The 16,056-nt window shown below is 43.7% G+C and overlaps 1 protein-coding gene across 1 annotated transcript in view; it reads left to right on the top strand.

The window, feature by feature from the left end:
• The first annotated feature begins 602 nt into the window (after positions 1-602).
• The window catches only part of ACVR1B (activin A receptor type 1B), a 44,357-nt gene continuing 28,903 nt past the window's right edge, over positions 603-16,056 (top strand). The window contains exon 1 of the mRNA XM_008065997.2: positions 603-1,073. The gene's annotated coding sequence lies outside the window, so the exon portion shown is untranslated. The remainder of the gene's footprint in view (positions 1,074-16,056) is intronic.

Genomic DNA, 16,056 nt, shown 5'->3' on the forward strand with positions numbered 1-16,056 from the left:
GGAGTCACATTTCCTTTCCACTCGGTCCCCTGAGTTCAGTGGGGCAACCCCCCCCCCCCCCAGCACACATGCCCTGTAGTCGCTGTTTGGAGGAAGTGGGACGAACAGGCCCCTAAACCTTTTTGGAGCTTGGCTTTGGAATCTCTCTAACCCTAGTTCCCCGATGGTTAATCTGAATGTAGGTGTGTTTGCTTTTCTCCTCGCCTCCCCCACCCCACCCCAGGGGGCCCATTCAGTTAATCACTTTGTAGATGCCTTTCAGGTGAAATCTTAGAACCTGCCTCCAGTCCCCCAAGATTATTTAAAGATCCCACCACTGGGCCAGCTCCCCGGCCCTGGGTCAGTACTTATTTACCTGCCTTCCCACACGGTCCCTCTTCCCAGCTCTTCCACCAACACCCCCACCCCCCCACCCCCCCTTCCAGCCCCCACAGCCTGCTGCTCGTCCGATGCCACCCTCACCTTCCCACTCTAGAATGGGTACCTTTCTGTGGGACACTCCATTGGCTGTGTTGTTTATGAGGCTTTGGGTACTGAGAAGAGCAAATGGAACCCTAAAATACTTCATTTAAGAGAGCCGTCTCAAATGGGTTTTGGCATTGGGGTAGCAGATGAAGGTTATCTTTGGCAGTTAGGTTGAAGTGGTTATTGACCCACAGATGGATCTGGGAGAGGTGATCAGGATGGTCTCGCTCCCTATGGACAAAGCCTGCTGCTTTGGCTTCTCAGCCGCCTCTAACCTTCCAGCAATGGGAGATCAAGTGTGTGTTCTGCGGCTATGCTCTCCACTGAAAATAATGATTCTCAGGTGGGTTCAGTCTTCTTTCGTAAACCAGACAATCAAGAAAAGATACCATGCCGCTTTGGAGTCTCAAAAACAAGTTCGTTATCTCCGGCTTTGATATTTGTTCCCAGTGGTGTAGCCTGTGCGGTGGGGTCTTTGTTCACTGGCTAATGCTTCTGTTAAGCACCTTGTGTGTGCTCCTCGGTCTCAGGGCTCTGTGGCATAGGTATCCGTGGCGTGGGGTCTGATAAACATGGTGAAGGTGTGTGCACAGAGCCCGACATTTGTGGTGAGGTAACGATTTCATGATGAAGGATGTTTGCCGGGCCTTCTGGGCCATGTTTTTGGAATGTGTAACCATAATGTTCTCCAGTGGGGTAGCAAAAACAAGAAGATTCAGGCTTCAGGTTTGTCTTTTTATGTGTGCATGAATAAATCTTTAAATTCCTTGCATAGGGATTTTTATCCTGCTCCTAATAGGTCCAAGATTTTAAAAATAATTTCCCTGTTGATTTGGTGTGGTGTTTGTGGGGTTTTTCTTGTTGTGATCCTAGTTAAGAATGTTTAATTGGTAATCCAACTCATTTTGAATGGGGCAGAGTTCAATTTTTGGTAACCTTCCTAAAATGGATGTTTGTTGGGGTGAGGATGGGTGGGTATAATAGGGAGTTAGTTTCTTTTTTTGGTAAATTGGAAATTAGGTTGTGTGTCCAGCAAACATTCTCGAGGGCCTTTAAACTTCTTGGCCAGACACTACAGTTTTTTCCGGGACACATCTAGTTGCCAATAGTGCATGCTATGGAGACCACTGTTGCAAAAGGCTAAAAGTAAAACGTCAGTTCTGGGAAAACAGAGGCTGTGGATAACAAGAAGTTGATTTTTTCCCCCTCCCCTGTGTTTCCTATCTGGTGCTTCCCTGCGTGGGCTGGAGGAGTGGCAGCCAGGCAGCTCTGATGCCTAGCACTCAGACATGATCCCAGGGCAGCAAGGGATAGGCGTTTCTGTTAATTAATGAATTAGTAGGGCTTCGTAAAAGGCCCGTGGTAAGGAGAATGAGTTTCAGTTAGAAACAGCATCCGTCTGATAGGTGTACCATGTTTTAAGGCCTAGCCTTGGAATTTTCACATTAGTATTTAAAAATGTAAAACTGTGTTAGGAGCAGGAGAACATGACATTCATTTCTTAAGACAAAAGCACCAAGAGAGACATTTGACGTTCTCACTTGATCTTAGCCAAAAGGCCGAGAAGCGATAACATTTGACGTTCTCATAGGAACATTTTGGATTTCTGTGCTCAGACTAAAAGTCTAATTTCCAGCCAAGTCTGGAGTTTTGTTGAGTGGACGTGGATTTGAGTACAGTGGAAGTGAACTCTTGCAGAGGAAAAGAGAGTCTTGATTAGTTTTGTTTAAACAGCTCCTGAAACAGATGTGATAAAACATATTAAAATGGCTACTCTGGTTAAAGGTTAGAGCCAGATGGAGGGAGGCGGCTGGTTTTCAGCCCTAGAACTTTGCTCCCTCACAAGTTGTCCTTGAACAAGTAACTTAACCTTTCTGTGACTGCCTCAGTTTTCCCTCTGTAAAGTAAGGAAATAGTCTCTGTGTCACTCTTATTGGGACATTTGTGAGACTGACTTACTGATAGCCAGTTGGCAGGGAGGTATTTTTAGACACAGTTTCTGACTTCAGTGAATAAGCAATGTTGGGTTACTTTTTATCTTATGGGGCAGGATAACATACCCTGTGATTGATAGACCTGCCACATGTCACAGTGTGGTTAATTTCTTCTTCTTTGTGCTTTTTTTGTAGACCTGTTTCAGATTTCCTCAAGTTAATTTCTGTCTCTGGCAAGCTCTTGCATCATAGACCGGGCAGCATACCTGTGCTAATCAAAGGCAGTCTGGAGGGAGTGACCTGCTTTAGGCTTTATTGGTTTGGCAACGTTTTAATTCTTACGCAACTCTGGGTATGTTTATGGCACTATGTAAATGTTACATAAGAACATGGTGGCTGAGAGGTGGCCAGAATGGTGGCTGTGAACACAGGAAGGTTAGGCTGAGGACTTCATCCGAAGGACCTTGTGAATCTACAGTCAGTACAGGAAGAAGCTGCACTTGATTTTCCTCTAAGAGCCTTTTTAGACGATTGTGTCTTTCAGGTGGACTGTGTGTTATAAATAGGTTTATTCTCCACCGGTGAGCTAATTGTAACCTTGCTACCAAAATCTGAATCAGTAAATGATGATCCAGGCTGCTTCCTTCAGCAAGTCCTGTGGAAGCTGCTTGTTGCATTCTGGAACATGAGTGCAATTGCGTTGCAGCGTGTTCTCATAATAACTCAGGAGTACAGGGTGCTGAGGTGGAACGGAATTCTCAGTTTGTTGTGCTTTAGGTCATCTTTATTTTTGAAGGTTAAATTAGAATATCGAGTGACTTTTATGATTTTGAAATCTGTGTTCACTGCTCAGTTTTTGCTCAGAGCAGAATGAATGCTAATTCTGGAACCCCGCCTCTTTGTCTTGAGTTCTTGTGCTACTTTTGTAGCAGGAGTTGATGTAAGAGGGTCTTCCCTTGTTTTCCTCTCTGTATTTATAAAAAGAAAACCATAGAATCCTTTCTCACAGTCCCTCTGATGCCAGATGTGCTGCAGCCTTTGTAGCCCATCAGTTCCACCTGGAGTGGGGACGCAGAGACCGTGCAACGAATCAGCTCGTCAGCCCTGCGGTTCCCTGCAATCTACCTTGCATTTCTCATTCTGCAGTCACTGCCTTGTGGCCGGGTTCAGGGTGGGCTTTTGCTCTCCTCGGTTTCTACCTCATGCATGGTTTAACCTGCGCTTGGGCTCCAGCGGCACCATCTCTGCCCTTGCCTGCTCTTCCAGCTTGCGGCTTCTCCATCATGGATGCCTGGAACTCGAGGCAGTGGTGCTGTTCTGGGAGTGTCTTGCCCTCCTGTACTGCGTAAGTCGCCAGGGTTTGGTCTTGTGTGAAGTTTCCATCCCCAGCAATCTTATCTGCTCTCTAGGTTTCCGAGAGATAGTGCCACTTCAGGCAACTCTGGGTTTTTTGGTTATTCACAGATGCCAAATCTTGTGCCTGCATTTGTCTGGCTAAATATTTTGAATTTAGCATAATGAAAGTAGCTGCCTTTCTGTTTAAAGTGGCACGTCACTTCCAGTATGTACACAGGTACACATAGGAGATTTCTTTATTCATTTGGTTGGGTGTGTGGCTGGAACAGTTTTTGGCATAGGGAAATAGCAGAGCAAGCTGAACAAAAGTCCCCAAATCTCTACTGTTAAGGAATCTATACTTGCAGTGGCTTATACTAAAAATAAATAAGTAAACACAGTGACCACTCAGGAGTGCCATGAAGAAGATGAAACAGGATGACATGCCACAGTGTGCTGCCGTTTCATGACTCTCTCAGCTTCACTGTTGTGACTGTAAAGTGAGGCGAATACAGTCACATCTCATTATTTGTGATAGATGTTTTCTGTGAAGTTGCCACTAACACCAAATTAGAACTCCTGAACCATTGCTCCTAGGGGAAACACAAGGTTTGGTGCCTGTGAGCCTCCGGTCACATTTTCATCAATATGTAACTGTTTTATGTGTTTCTGTTTAAAGACACTTTATTTAATATATATTGTTGGTTAATTAACATTGAACTTAACGACAACAGCACTATTAGCTCATGCCTGAACCAAGCTTATCTATTGTGTATTTTCTCTGTAAGGCATGTTACTGTCATGTGCTTAGGGACACTAGACTGTACTTCAGCACCACACGTAGGGACCATTTGAAACAGCAAAATCCTCAGTGAAAAGCATGGCACTGAATATACTGCAAAGAGGACACTTGTTTACAGTATGAGAGCTGAAACAAGAAAGCAGAGTATTGCCTTGTTTGACCTCAGTTGGGAACATGTGTGGTGGATATCTGTGAATGACCAAAAAAGTATCATAAGCATTGATTTTGGGGTTACAAATCTTAGTGAGTAGGCAAATTCACAAATAGGTCATCTGTGAATAATGAGGAAGCAACTGAATTCTTGTTAGAACTATACGAAAGTGGCAAAGATAAAATTGTATTGTGGAATTTCAAGGCTTTCTCAATGGTTTCACTGAATCAGAGTTTTAATACATATAGTGAGAAGTCCCGTTTCCAGACTGTAAACTTAACATGTATATACATGTTGAGTTCCTCCAGTGGTGGTCCGGAGTCCTTTGACATGTACTAACCGAGCACCTGCCACATTCCAAGACACCATTGTAGGTGCTGGGTATACAGCATATACCAAGAGACGAACTGCCCTCTCATGAAGCTAACCTTCTGCTAGGTGAGACAGACAATAAACAAAGGAATAAAATACTGGGCGATTATGCCTACCACAGTCCACCCTCTGCTCCCTGCTCCCCCAAGATTCCCAGCCTTGGGTTTGTACACACCTGCTCCAGTTATTCAATCAAACACTAGTCTTTGCAGATGTAATTAAGGTTTCAATCAGTTGACCTTTAGATAGGGAGGCTATCATGGTGGGTCTGTCCTAATCGAACTAGCTGTTTCAAAGCAGATTTCTCCGCTGATTGCAGAAGAGGAGGAAGTCGGAGATGCTCCAGCTGGCTGGAAGCAAGCAAACCTCCATACTGTGCACTGCCCATCCCAACAGGCACGTGGCAAGAAACTGCAGGCAGACTCTAGGAGCTGAGAGTGGTCCCTGGCTGATAGCTGGGAGGAAAATAGGGACCTCAGTCCTTCATCCCCAAGGCAGTGAATGTCACCACAACCAGTAAGCCTGGACGAGACTCCATCCTAGATGAGAAGGCAGGCCTTGCCAGTACTAGTCGTGCAGTGTCTGATTTCTGACCTGCAGAAACTGTGATCTAGTAAGTAGGTGCTGTTTTTAAAAATGTAGAGGTGGGATGGGGGGCAAGTTAAGATGGTGATGGTGAGGAGAGGTAAAGCGGAAGAGGGGAAGAATGAGAAATAACCCCAACGTAGGCTTGAGGGTACTTGAGACCAGCTATCCCCTCGCTCACATAGGAAAGAAGTCTTTTACGATAACCATGTGCAGCTTTCATCTGCGGTAACCCTTTTCTGGACACTAGTGTTTGAAGGGGAGAAGGGGTGGTGGGTGCTTTGGAGACATGTTTTTTTAAGGTGCTTGACATGTTTGAGTTGAAAAATCTGGGAATTGCCCCAAATCCTCATATATTGTCTTGGTGTATGTTAGTATATTACCTTTGTTTTTTTTTTTAGAAAGCAGGATTTATTGAGAGGACAGAAAAGCTCCCATAGTGAGAGGGGACCTGAAGGAGTTGCCACCTTTTTTTACTTGTAATCTAATCGTATTCGGTCAGTATTCATTTCTGATATCCAGGACATGCTTAGCACCAGGATGAACATTGGGAGGCATCTGAGGAAAGAGTCTCTCCTTGCCCTTTAGAAGGTGACACAAATTGACTTTTCTTCTGCTTTTGTACCATAAAACTATGAAGAGTTCAGGTGACAGTAGTAATAAAACATTCAATTTAGCTGGACTCAGTGGCTCAGCCTGTAATCCCGTGCCTTTGGGAGGCCGAGGTGAGTGGATTGCCTGAGCCCGTGGGTTCGAGACCCGCCTGGGCAACTTGGCGAGACCTCATCTCTACAATAAATCAAAAAAAATTGCCGGGTGTGGTAGCGCGCGCCTGTAGTTCCAGCTACTCAGAAGGCTGAGGCGGAAGGATCGCTGGAGCCCACTAGGTCGAGGCTGCGGTGGCCAGGAGCGACCACTGCACTCCAGTTTGGGCGACAGAATGAGATTCTGACTCAAAAAAAAAATAAAATAAATAAAATAAAATAAAACATTCAATTTACTGAATGTTTGCTATGTACTCAAGTATTATGTCAAGCACTTGTGTTGTGCCATTTACTGCATACAGTTATTCTCTAAGGGGCTCTTATGCCCATTTTACAGATGAGAAAACTGGGGCATAAAGAGGTTAAGCAGTGGGTTCAAGGCCTATCCAAGTCCAAAACACGTGCTCCAAATATTGTACCCGAGGTTGGGTGTAGTGGCTTATATCTGTAGTCCCAGCACTTTGGAAGGCCAAGGTGGGAGGATCGCTTGAGGCCAGGAGTTCAAGACCAGCCTGGGCAACATACATCCCATCTCTATAAAAAATAAATAAGTACTGTACTGTATAGTATGAGTACTATCAAAGTAATCTTCTCACCCAGCCTCTCTGTTTTCAGTCTCATGTGTCCTCCACCCTCCTGCTGGATTATAACCTTGAAAAATGTACCTTTTCCATCTGGTGGTTCTACCACTTTTATGTGGTCTCTGGGATCAACTCCAGACCCCTTAGTTTGGCATCAGAATTAGTCTGTTCTGACCCTGGTCTTCCTCACTGCCCTTGACTCTGACTGGAAGCTTGGCACTGCTGCTGGAACTGTCAGCTGACGGTGGCCCTTATGTGGCTTGTATCCTTCGTGAGCCTTTCCTTTTCCTTTTCTCCGGAATGCTTTCTCTTCCTGGCTAAATCCAGCATCCTCCAGTGGGAGACCTTTGTCCTCCCATGCTCCCCCATCCTCTATGCTTTTCCCTTGGTCTTTCGGCAGTATGGAGGCTCACGTCAGCAGTGGTCTTCCCCTCGGCTCTCTACCCCAGAAAGCTGATGCTGGGAACTGGCTAATCCTTCTCCTGGCTTTTGCCTGTCACAGGGACCTGGCATATTTTAAGTACTTAATACGTGTTTAATTGAATCCATTCATTTCTCTTATATCCTTTCAGTAAAAATTCTAGGTAAATAATTCCAGTTCTGTTCTTCTATGATTTTATTATCTCCTTGTGTAGATAGGTTTTTTTTATATTTTACATAATATTATTGGCTAAAATCATGATTTTTATTTCTTCAGTTGGGTGTGTTGAGAGTTAACAAGAATGTGTCTAGGCTGTACAATCCAACTTAGAATTTAGTTCACGCCGGACACCCCAAATAAAGTGACTAATAGTGTCTAATGGGGAAGTTGTAGATGGGGTTGGGATATTTCCATCTTCCTTTCTGACTGGCTGCATAACCTTGAACAACTTTTCTTCCCCCTAGATTTTGGCATCTTCATCTGTAAAAGAAGAGCGTTTCATAATTCATGATCCTCTCAGCAAAAAATTCAGTGAATTTTCTTTAGTATCGCCATGGCAGATAATGAATACAGAGCACGTTCCTTGATAAACGTTGCACAGTGTCTGTTGAGGACCATCAGAAATGCTGCCCCAGGCCTGGTCCCAGTCAACAGCTCTGCTGGGTCTTATTTCTCTAAGCTCTCACCTTCGTTTTTAGATATAACACTGCGTGGACAGCAGCAGCCCAGACATCTCCTGCTGTGCCTCTACACTTTCAGCTTGGCCCTTGATCTGTAGTCCTGGCAAGTCTGTCCAACCCTCAGAAAGTCAATTTCCTCTTCTATAAAATGGCACAACTGAATCCTGGGGTCTTAAATAACAGTTTTGAAGTGCTTACCATAAAGCTTGGAAAAGAATCTGCGTGCTGAAGTCCTGGTTCCACCAACAGAAAGCCTGTTGGAAGGGGGATTTGGTAGGCATGAGCAGTGTGGTTTGTGGGCTGTTTCAGCTCCTGTTCTGAACTCGTTGGTGTTTCACATTTCATTTAAATGGGATAATCAGTATCCACTGATTGTTCTTTTATTCCTGGTATTTTCAAAGAGGAAACTTGATAAGTAAGTTTATGGCTTTCTCAGAATTAAAAGTGTATGTAGTTTTTTTAAATCCTAGTCTCTTAAGTGCTGTAAACATTTGTGAGTTACTTGGAACATAAAATCTATCTCACTTCTTTCATCTCTGTTTATTCTACTACCTACTCTTTTTATTCCAGTCGAATGAACTTGATCTCTCAACCTCATTAGTTTTATTCTCAGTTTGGCTGATTTTTTTTTTCCTCCGTTGTCCCAGTTGCCTGAAACAATCATTCCTATCCCTCTTCTCACTCAAAACTGTGACATACCCTGTCTCCTCTCCACTCATCCATAGTGTAGTAAATAGGTCAGGAAGAAAATACCAGGGATAAATATCCTTTCCTGTCCTAATGAGCCAGAAGTATGTCTGTTCAGATGCACAAAGAAAGAAAACAATGGTTTTATATGTTCATTATGAACTAAAGGCAGAGGAGAAATACAAGATCCTGGTGGCTAGACTAAATATGACAGCTGAATCCACACTTAGGTCCCAGGACCATTGGAGACACTTTCTCGTAATGATGGCACTTGTTTCAGTTTTACCTGGACATTCTCCTGGGCAGCAGGTGAGCCCTTGCTGGATGTACAGGTATTTACAGTCAGCCATAAATTAAGTTGCAGTGACAGGTTTCCTTAGCACAAACATCAAACGCCTCTTCTGAATGAGAACAAAGCTTTCATTCTCTAGACCTGAGGCTTAAGGTTGAACTTGTTTCAACAGCTCTCTAGGGTTGGGTTTGTCTCCAAGTAGAATGTCAGAAAGGCACTTTGCAGAATGGGTATGTGTGGAGCTGGCTTTTCAAACCTTTCTCTTATGCCAACCCCATTCCAAGACCTTTCCCCAGATTGAAATTAAATACCACACTTATCAAGTGTCTTATTGTTAAATATGTGGGTTTTGCCCCCCTCATAGCTTCCTTTATTAAGACGGTTGTATTTTTTCGTAAGTGCTTTTTACCAGTCCATTTTTTGTTTTTTCTAGATACTGCCAATGGCGCACATAAAATTTGACTTTATTATAGCCCTTGGGTATTTGAAAGCTTTTTGTTGTGTTTTAAGTATTTTTAAAATCTAATTTTGATTATTGTGAAAGATGCAAATGTGACTTGGGTCTTCACCCCCTCCCCCAGTAGCATGTGATTGCTTCATTGCTGTAAAGTTTTTCGACTTGGGCTGCTGGTCCAGTGTTAGTTCCTAGTTACTGCCTTCCCACCCTTTTTTCTCCCAGTAGAACCAAACATTACTTCTATTTTGTGACAGTTTAGTGCCTGGTACCTCAATTTTTGACTGAATTCAGATTTTCATAAACATTTTGGCAATTGTCTAGATCAGTAGCTACTGAACAGTTTTTTCTTTTTAAAACAGTGGAACCCTCTTAAAAATGAAATTGTAGAAATGTATACAAAATGAATAAAAGCTGAACAGCTCTGGCAGAGTCCCCTTCTGTCCCTTGAATTATTAGGCTGAGATTTACTGAGGGAGATTTATTGAGCACAGCGCTGTTTGCCAGGCTAGATACCAGTGAGAAAATGATGAAAAGAACACTGCTCCCTCCTTGTGGAGTTTAGAGGTTCCTGGACATGGTGAGGGGGCGGTCAAGGGATCCAGAAGAAGCCAACTTGGAACATACCACACCTCTAGTCTTTTCACCATGCATGTATTAGGTTTTTTGTTTTTTTAATTGAGATTGTACATTCTGTCTTGCAAATGTGGATTTATGGCAGTATTTTTAAATTGTGAAATACATGTAGTAGAAAATCTGCTATTTTAGCTATTTTATTTTTTTATTATTATTATTTTTTTTTTTTGAGTTGGCGTTTCACTCCATCACCTGGACTGGAGTGCAGTGGCACGCTCCTGGCCACTGCAGCCTCGACCTGCTGTGCCCTGGCAATCCTTCCGCCTCAGCTGGAACTACAGGCGCGCGCTACCATGCACAGCCAGTTTTTGATTTATTGTAGAGATGAGGTCTCGCCAAGTGGCATGGGTGGGTCTCGAACCTGCGGGCTCAGGCAATCTACTCGCCTCAGCCTCCCAAAGTGCTGGGATTATAGGCTGAGCCACCGAGCCTGGCTGCATTTTAACCATTTTATTTATTTATTTTTTTGAGTTGGAGTCTCACTCTGCTGCCCAGACTGGAGTGCAGTGGCCGCTCCCGGCCACTGCAGCCCCGACCTGCTGGGCTCTGGTGATCCTTCCACCTCAACCTTCCAAGTAGCTGGAACTACAGGCACGTACTACCACACCCGGCTAATTTTTTTGATTTATTGTAGAGATGAAGTCTTGCCAAGTTGCCCAGGCGGTCTTGAACCCGCGGGCTCAGGCAATCCACTCACCTCAGCCTCCCAAAGACGTGGGATTACAGGCTGAGCCACCAAGCCCAGCTTCATTTTAACCATTTTAAGTGTACAGTTCAGTAGCACTAAGTACCTTCATAATGTTGTACAAACTATCACCAGTGTCTACTTCCAGAATTTTTTCATTACCTCAAAAGAAAACCTTGTACCCGTTAAGCAGTCACTCTCCCTACTCCCTAACCCCTGGCAGTCACTCACCTGCTTCTTGGATATTTCATGTAAATGGAATCATAATGTGTGATGTCTTTCATGTAACAGAATGTTTTCAAGGTTCATCTATATTGTAGCATGTATCAGTTTATTTCTTTTTACGGTTACACGGCACTCCACTGTATGAATATGCCACCACATTTTGTGTATCCAATCATCATTTGATGGACACCGGGGTTGTTTCTACCTTTTGGCTGTTGTGAATAGTACTGTTATGAACATTCATGTACGAGTCTTTGTTTCAACACTTGTTTCAAGTCTTTTGCATATATGCTTAGTAGAGTTGCTAGGTTGTAGGGTTATCCTGTGTTTAGCCTATTAAGGAACCATCACACTTTCCCACAGTGGCTTCTCCCTTTTATATTGCTACTGGCAACATATAAGGCTTCATTTCTCTAAATCTTCACCAATACTTGTTATTTTTATTTTTCATATGACCTTCCTAGTGGGTGCGAAGAGGTATCTCATTGCAATCTAGATTTGCATTTGGACTCGAAATGCATTTAAGATGATGCTAAACATCTTTTCACATGCGTGTAGGGCCATTTGTGTGTCTGTTCAGATCCAGTTTTTTTTGTTTTTTTTTTTCCGTTGGAGTCTCACTCTGTCGCCCAGACTAGAGTGCAGTGACCACTCCCGGCCATCGCAGCCTCGACCTGCTTGGGCTCCAGCGATCCTTCCGCGTCAGCCTTCCAAGTAGCTGGAACTACAGGCGCATGCTACCACGCCCGGCTAATTTTTTGATTTATTGTAGAGATGAGATCTCCCCAAGTTGCCCAGGCGGGTCTCGAACCCGCGGGCTCAGGCAATCCACTCACCTCAGCCTCCCAAAGCGTGGGATTACAGGCTGAGCCACCAAGTCTGGCTCAGGTCCAGTTTTTTTAATTGGATTGTTTTTTGTTATTGAGTTTTAAGAGTTCTTTATGTATTCTGGATGCTGGACCATTATCAGATAGATGATTTGCAAACGTTTTCTCTTTGGTCGTCTTTTCACTCTCTTGATATTATCCTTTGATGCACAAAAAGTTTATATTTTGATGAAGCCCAGTTTATCTATTTTTCTGTTTGTTGCTTGTGCTTTTCTTTTTGGTGTCATATCTAAGAAAGAGACTGTTGTCAAATTCAAGGTCATGAAGATTTGCCCCTCTTCTGAGAGTTTTAGACTGTAAGTTTTCACTCCTATGTTTAGGTCTTTGGTCTAGTTGGCGTTAATTTTTATGTGCGGTGAAGGGTAAGGGTCCAGCTGCATTCTTTTGCATGTGAATATCCAGTTGTCCAACACCACTTGTTGAAGAGACACTTCTTTCCTCTGAATGTTCTAGGCATCTTGTTCATAATCAGTTAATCATAGATAGATCTATGGGTGTATTTCTAGACTTCTAGTTCTGTTCTTTTGGTCTATATGGCTATACTTATATCAGTACCACTCTGTTTGATAACTGTAGCTCTGTAGTGAGTTTGAAATCAGGAAATATGAGTCCTCTAACTTTTTTTTTTTTCTCTCAAGATTCTTTTGACTTTTCAAGATCCCTTTTAATTCCCTATGAATTTTAGGGTCAGCTTTTCATTTGTTTAAGAAAAAAAAGGCCATTGAGATTTCGATAGGGTTTTTGATAGATTATTGATGCATATATAAATATGTTTAATATACATCATTATGTATAATTTAATTTATGTAGATTGATAAGTTAGGTTCTCAATTTTTCAGTATCGCTCAATTTGTAAAAAAATTCCTCTTAAAAAGTATATTAGGACTGGGCATGGTGGCTCAGGCCTGTTATCCCAGCACTTTGGAAGGCTGAGGTGGGAGAATCACTTGAGACCAGCCTGAGCAACATCGTGAGGCTGCGTCTCTACAGATTATCAGAAAAGTAGTTGGGTGTGATGGAATGTGCCTGTAGTTCCAGCTACTTGGGAGACTGAGGTGGAAGGGTCCCTGGAACCCAGGAGCCAAAGGCTTAAGTGAGTAGTGATGGTGCCATTGCACTCCAGCCTGGATGACGAAGTGAGATCCCGAAAAGTATATTATATTAGTATACCTATGAAACTCTGAAGGAATATATATCAAACACATAATTGTAAATATCTCTGGGGCAGGATATTGGATTGAAGGAGATCTCAACCTTTACCTTATATATTTCTGAGGTGTTTGATCTTTTTTTAAAACAAGGAAACATGGATTATATTTGTAAGTAGAAAAAAAACAAACCTATTAAAGATAAAATAGTAAAAAAGGCTGGGCTTGGTGGCTCAGCCTGTAATCCCAGCACTTTGGGAGGCCAAGGCGAGTAGATTGCCTGAGCCCATGGGTTCAAGACCCACCTGGACAGCTTGGTGAGACCTCATCTCTACAATAAATCAAAAATTAGCTGGGCGTGGTAGTGCACGCCTATAGTTCCAGCTACTTGGAAGGCTGAGGCGGAAGGATCGCTGGAGCCCAGCAGATCGAGGCTGCAGTGGCCGGGAGTATACCACTGCACTCCAGTCTGGGCAACAGAGTGAGACTCCAACTCAATAAAAAAAAAAGCAAAAAAAACAAAACAAAACCAAAACCAAAACAAACTTGTTATATGGTATTCATAATAACACAGCTAACATTTACAGTGATTGAACTTCCCTACCATGTAGAATTCCCCAAAATGAAGTATTACAAGTGGAAAGCCTGAGTAGCAAGTGAGAGCTTTGATGTGTTTGATTCAGTCTCAGCAGCTGGGTGGGAGGACAGCCAGTAGGTTGGCAATGTTAGACTACAGACCTGTGGGGAGGAGGGGTGGGCAAGAAAGCACAACATGAGGCGGAAGCTTTACTAGATAAAGATAGCACTGATGAGCTCTTTTAGAGATCTTCTCATATGGGGGGGTCTCGTTGACTGAGGAGAGAGATGATACCAGCCACCTGACCAGGATTCTGAAATCAGAGAAGCCACAGAGTCAGGTCAGACATTGATGACTGCAGACTTTATTTACTTATTTACTTATTTGTTTGAGTCAGAGTCTCACTATCAGGCTGGAGTACAGTGGCGTACTCACGGCCACCACAACCTCGACCTGCTGGGCTCAGGAGATCCTTCTGTCTCAGCCTTCCAAGTAGCTAGAACTACAGGCATATGCCACTGCACCCAGCTAATTATTCTTTTGAGTTATTGTAGAGATGAGGTCTCACCACATTGCCCAGGCTGCTCTTGAACCCTGTGCTCAGGCAGTCCTCTCACCTCAGCCTCCCAAAGTGCTGGGATTACAGGTGTCAGCCACCGCTAGACTGCAGACTTTAATTAGACACAAACAAGAGGGGAGCACAGTAGTGTTGGCTAAGAACCCATTCTTAGGAAGTGGTAGTCTTAGAACTACTAAGGAAATGCACTGAATCTGATCTTGAGTATTGAGTGAAATCCGGGACAGGGTCATTGCAAGTCATCTGAAAGAGGAAATGCTTAGTCTTTTGTAGACTAAAGTTGTGTGCGTGCCTATGGGGGTCAAGGATAGAGGAGGGGAGTGTCAGAGAATGTCCACACAGGACCTGGGAAGATATGAGAGGCAAAAAGCTCTCCCCCCCCCCCAGAAAAAAAGAGCTAAGAGTGAGAACTAGTATCACAAAGCAACATCTGGAAAGTATGTGCCCTGTGAGGGAAGTACTCATCACTTGGGAGGATTCTAACCCCAAATTTTAACCTGAATCAGATCAAACCTCTAGCTCTAACTAATGGTATACAGAAAACACAGAGGAGAGAGGAACGTGCTAAATGTCACCCTGGGGAGTCCATCTGCAAGATCCAGCGTGTGGGAAACCACAGGACAAATAGCCTAGATCCTTCAGCAAATCAAAATCACAGAGCAAGGGGAAACTGTAGATTGAAAGAGGTTTGAGACACCGCTCAGTCAGGTGCAGTGGAAGAACTTTGGATCTGGATTTGAAAAGGTCAACTGTTTATTTTTATTTTTTGTTTATTGTCCCCCCTTTTTTTAAAAATGGGGGGTCTCTGTCGCCCAGGTTAGAGGGCAGTAATGTAATCATTGACTCATGCAGCCTTGAATTCCTGGGCTCAGGCCAGCCTCCTGCCTCAGACTCAAATAACTGAGACTACATGTGCATACCACCAAGCCTGGCTAATTGTCCTGTATTGTATTTATTTATTTGTTTGTTTGAGTCAGAACCTCACTCTTTCAGGCTGGAGTGCAGTGGCATGATCATGGCCACTGCAGCAACTTCTTTGGCTAAGGCGATCCTTCCACCTCAGCCTTCTAAGTAGCTGGTACTACAGTTGTGTGCCACCACACCTGGCTAACTTTTTTTATTTATTGTAGAGACAGAGTCTCATCATGTTGCCCAGGTTGGTCTCAAACTTCTGGGGTCAGGCTGTCTTGTCTCCTTGGCCTTCCAAAGTACTGAGATCACAGGTGTGAGCCACAGTGCCCAGCTCTTTATTTAATTCTAATTTTTTAGAGATAGTCTCTCTCTGTCACCCAGGCTGGAGTGCAGTGGCATGATCATAGCTCACTGTAACCTTGAACTCCCAGGCTCAAGCCATCCTCCTGCTTCAGCTTTCTGAGTAGCTGGGACTGCTGGCATGCGCCACCACACTCAGCTAATTTTAAAAAAATTTTTGTAGAGACAGTGTCTTTCTGGGTTGCCTAGGCTGGTCTCAAACTCCTGGGCTCATGTGATGCTCCTGCCTTGTCCTCCCAAAGTGCTGGGATTATAGGCACAAGCCACTATACCCAGCTGGTAGAGTTGTACAAACCAACAAAAAACCACATTTTAAAAAAGACAATAGAGGACTTTTGAATACTGACTGGATATCTAATGATATTGAGGCTATTGTCAGTTACTCTAGGTGTGACAACGATATTGTAGGAAGGAACCAGGCACTTTGAAATATAACTTGCTGCCGGGCTTGGTAGCTCAGCCTGTAATCCCGCACCTTGGGAGGCTGAGGTGAGTGGATTGTCTGAGCCCGCGGGTTCGAGACCTG

Source organism: Carlito syrichta, unplaced genomic scaffold (assembly GCF_000164805.1).
Source record: "Carlito syrichta isolate Samal-C Ts95f unplaced genomic scaffold, Tarsius_syrichta-2.0.1 Scaffold104745, whole genome shotgun sequence".
NCBI classification, from domain to species: Eukaryota; Metazoa; Chordata; class Mammalia; order Primates; family Tarsiidae; genus Carlito; species Carlito syrichta.